We start from the raw sequence: 4,956 nt of genomic DNA, 5'->3' as shown, positions 1-4,956 counted from the left end.
GACCAAGGCAGCGGCTATAGTGCAAGGAAAGGAAGTTGTGGAAGGGAGTGTCTGTTAGAATTTGTAATTGTTGAGGAATAGCAGCTCTAGGGGATAACAAGCTCAGGACTGTAGCTAAATGGCAGCAGAGGAAATGAGGTCATGAAGGCTAATGAGGTTAGGAAGAACTGTGAGGGTAAGGCTTGGAGGTCATCCATGTGGCCACAGAAGTCACCTAGGATGTTGGCAGGACCTGAGATGAGGAGGATGTATGAGTTGGGAAAAGCAATGCTTGCTGCTGTAACAAAAGTCCCCACATTTCTGTGGCTTCCCAGTATAAAATTTGGGTCTGGCAGCTCCCCTGACATCTGCCCTCCAATCAGAGACTCAGAGATGGGGACTCCTGTGCAGGGCTCTGCCATCTGGGGTCATTCATTTCCAACGAGTATAACCCTGATACAAAACATAGAAAAGATAGCACACAGAAAAAGGAAACCGCCATCTCACTTATGAGTATCGATGCACACATTCAAATAAAATGCCAGCAGTAATAAAAGAAAAATACAGCATGACCCAACAGAGTTTATTTTAGTAGTGAAAGAGAGAGGGTCTATCTACGTGGGCCTGGCTGAACTGCATGGAATGAAAACATTTGCTTTGCTCAACCATCTGCAACTTATCCAAACATTTGTATACCATAAAGTCAGAAATAGTGGCCCTCCACTTCAGCAATCCACAATGACATAAATCTGTGAAGATACCCTGTAAATTGAAATGCACTAAGTGGGAGTAAGGAATTTCTGAGCACACAGGGCCCCATGCTGGGTGTGGTTTAGGATAAGAATTTTAAGCCATGATTTCTCTTCTGGATCTTACCACCTGGTTGGAAAAGAACAACATCGAGTGTAAAGATCCAATAACCAAACAGACCACGTTTAGCGTTGAGAGGGAGAGAAGATAAACTCCAGGCCTTGTCTGTTGCAGAGAAACCAAATCATTGCATTTTCTCCCTGGGGCCAGGAAGACTGCCTTTCCCAGCCCCGACTGCTTTTGGAAGGAGTCAAATAACAGCTCTGGCCCCTAGAATATGGGCAGGAGTGATATATGCCACCATTAGTCTTGGCCCTTAAATATTCTGCTGGGTCCCACTCTCTCTGTCTCCTCTACTTGTGCAAAGAATAAGCAAATGTCAATATTATACACACACACACACACCAAAAAAAAAAAAAAAAAAGCTAAATTGTTTTCCAGTCTCCTATTTTCTTAACCTTTTCATTCATTTAAACAGCATTTGTTATGTGCCACTATACATCAGGAGCTGTACCCTCATGGAGCTTACATTCTAGTTGATTGGTGAGTTCTAGGGATTTTTCCATTTTATTCTGTTATTCAAAAGTCACTGCTTGGATTTATTAATCCAACGGATTTTCTGTTTTCTAATTCATTAATATCACTCTTCAGCTTGATTGCTTTCTTATTCCTCGTTGTCTTAAGACTGTTTTGTTGCTGCTTTAAGAATTCCATATATTGGCTAATTTTTCATCTCTTCTTGTTTAATAATAACAGTATTTAAGGGTACAATGAAATCATTTTATGCATGCATTTAAAGTTTGTTAAATTAACTGAGCACCCTTGAATGGATATTCCTCAGTAATACTAATCCTATGACTTACACAGAGGATGCAGTCAAGTCAGAAAACTGTCTGCAGGAGTTCCAAAACTCAGGGAGAGAACACACGAATGATTTTAAAGTTTTCTCAACCGTTGACAAAGAAATGAAATGCATTATTTGTTTTAAAAAATCAATATGATCAATATTCTCCGCGAGTGATTACAGGTATTTTCAAGATACATGTGACTTTCATTTTAGAGCCAATTCTCCATTTATTTATTTGCTTAGAGCTATTATTGTCCCTTATGTGTTTTAGGTGTAACATTCTAGTTATCATTAGTCTAAATATTGTTTACTGTAGTTTTGATTTCTTTGAATTTATGAGTTGATAGGAAATGTCACCTCACCTGATACCTTGTTGCAGAAAAATCCCAGCTTCTAGCAAGTCAAACACTCCTCTGGCTTTTAAAAATATATAATTTTTATACACACACGACTTTACAAATTGTCCCACTTACTCTTTACTGGTCTGCTCTAGGCATGCTAGAATGTGAATTAGTCACTGAGTCATGCATCTTTAACCACTCAGACTGCAAATATAAAGTCCAGCAGGAAAGCACCATAACCTGAATGTTACAGAACTCTCCTGGCCCACTATGCTTATACCACCCAACACTCATTCCCCTCTTAACCAAAAAAAAAAAAAAAAAAAAAAGTTAGAAACAAGAATGGGCTTGCTTTTGATGAGGCTTAACTGGTAAGCGCCAAAGAGCCAAAAAACTGAGGCCACTGGGAGATCTGCTCAGTGCCTGGTACTTGGTGGGTACTTAGTATATTTTTAGTGAATTACCAAACAATTGAATTCTGACTTCAAATCACTCGCTCCTCCTACCTCACGCCCCACAGCGTTTTTGTGAGGCTCGAATGCGAAACACTTGAAAGAGCTTGGCAAACTGCCATGCTCGTCATCACTACTATGGTTTTAATACCCCAGATTGTGACCCTAAGGCGTAATGCACGACAGAACCACCAGAGGGCGGCAGCCCCGCTCTACTACTCTGAAAAACCTCAGTGAATAAGTTTTAGATGAAAAAGGAAAGGCTCTTGTAAGCTTATTAAAAGGATTTTGTTCTCGGTACTCTGTAAGATCCCCCAGATTTTACCTCATCTTTACTTCTGCAAAGTGGCTGAGAAAGTGAGTCGGACTTGAGTAGCACCCATCCCCCCGCCCAGCAGATGGGGCTGCAGAAAATGTTTATTTCTTCCTCCCCTTAGGCTAATCAGCTTTTGAGAAATAGATCAGTGGATCAATGGTCTACGGTGGTAGAACGGTTGATTTGTGCCTTTGTTTCCCTGAACATTTTGGATAAATTATTTCCTGGTATATGTATGATCTCATGAAAATAATTAATAATGGTTCAGCAATTACTTTGTATCAAGCCCTGTTCTTATTGCTTTATGTGAGGTAGGTATGATAATTATCTCCATTTTATACATGAGGACATTAGCACAGAGAGGTTAGGTAACTTATGTAACGTTGCCCAGCTAGTAAGGGGCAAGGCAAGTTAGGAAGCCCTGTAGTTTGGCTTCAGAATGTGTACTCTTAACCGCCGAACTGTGCTACCCTTCAAAAATGAAGGCTTTTCCGCAAATCTCATAATTGCAGCTAGATTGCTGGGGCAGTTTTGCACCTAACTCTGTACATGGCTTCATATTGAAGGCATGGATTATTTTCAGATTACCAAAAGGGTTCCTAGTAATTGGCAGCTTGTAAGGAGCAAAGTCTAAGATGCAATGCAGACACGCCAACAATTTAGGTTGGATACTAATTGGGGCATAGCTTTCCACAAGGCTGAAATTGTGTAGCTGAAATTTCTTTTAAGGGAATCATGACAGCTTTCAGAGTAGATCATTATAGACTTTACAACTTGCAAGGGACCGTTAAAGACGACCTCGCTCAGCCTCTGAGAGGGTCAGTGACTTGTCCAAGGCCCTACTAGCAAAGCTAGAATTTGAATCCAAGGACCTAAAATTCCCAGTTCCAAGTGCAGAGCTCTTTGTAACAAAGCTTTCTCCCTTCACAATAAAATTCTCTTTCTTCCTGGCCCTCTTCCAGGGCCTTCAGCATTCAAGAGAGAGAAAAAAATCGAGACATTTCTCTCAATCTGAACTTAGCAAAATGGATAAAAGAACTTCCCGAGGTTCCCACTCCCTTTATTAGGACTATGTACCTTTCCTTAGTTTCTTCTGTTAGTGATCACATGAAAGTTTCAGATTTGTGTCAAGTATGGCAAAGGCTCTGAGATTTTACCTACCCACAAGCTAACCAGTTTACCTGCTGCAGTTTAATGGATGCTGGTAGAAGACACAAGCCTCCTGGGTCAGAAACAAAGGACAGTTCATTATTCACAGCAACTGTTGTCGCCAGGATGTTAGCATGTTTTGCACCAGCTCCCTAAGCCCCAACTTCCAAAGGGCAATAGGAAAAGACCAGATGATACCTGCGCATCCAGCAGGTTGTGTCCCAGGAGAACTCTGACCGGAATCTCTGTAACAGACAGTAAACATGCCTATTCTTTGCTCCAAAGAGAGACATTATATTCATTACACTGGGCAGCAGATACGCCTGTCCTTTGCTCTGGTGGGAAACACAATCTCTATCTGTCAAGGTTGTTCTCTACACAAACATCCTTGAAAAGATAGTGTGTAACAAAAGGCAGTCAGTGCCTCTGTTTGCAAGATGTGCAGAGTGGTTGAGAGAACATGTAGCAGGCTTGAGATCCATGGAGAATTGTCTCCCAACAACAGTAATCTATCAAGACCAGCCCTATTCAAGTCACTGAACGTTATGCTATTTTTAAAGTGCCTAAGGTAGCTGAATTCCTTGATAATCAAACATCAATTTCATATTGTTTCAGTAAACCCTTGCAGCAAGAAAGCTGATTTTTGACCCACTCCAGCAAAAACAACTCAGTACTAATGAGAGCATCCTGATAATTTTAAAAATTATTTTTCTAAGTATTTCATTCTTCCAAAGAAAGAAAACAAATACTCTCTTTAACACACAGTGCACATGAGATATTGTCTCATTTGGGAAGTGACATGGAGGAGGAAGGGCCAGTGATAACCTGATTTCTCAGTACCCACATGAGCAGCACATATTTTCATGTATAGTACATCAGTAGGGTGGGGCTGCCACAGTGATATGTGCAAATAACTCCCACGTTACGGTAATCGTTTATGTTAATACAGTTCCTCTTTATGATAAGAGAAAAGATACGCTCATAAGTATTAAAAGCTTATACATCTTATGTAAATAGTTTTAATTGATGATTAGAATTTTTGCCATTTATGCAACAATTTCT

Source organism: Balaenoptera musculus, chromosome 10 (genome assembly GCF_009873245.2).
Source record: "Balaenoptera musculus isolate JJ_BM4_2016_0621 chromosome 10, mBalMus1.pri.v3, whole genome shotgun sequence".
Taxonomy (NCBI): Eukaryota; Metazoa; Chordata; class Mammalia; order Artiodactyla; family Balaenopteridae; genus Balaenoptera; species Balaenoptera musculus.
This window is presented reverse-complemented; position numbering follows the sequence as displayed.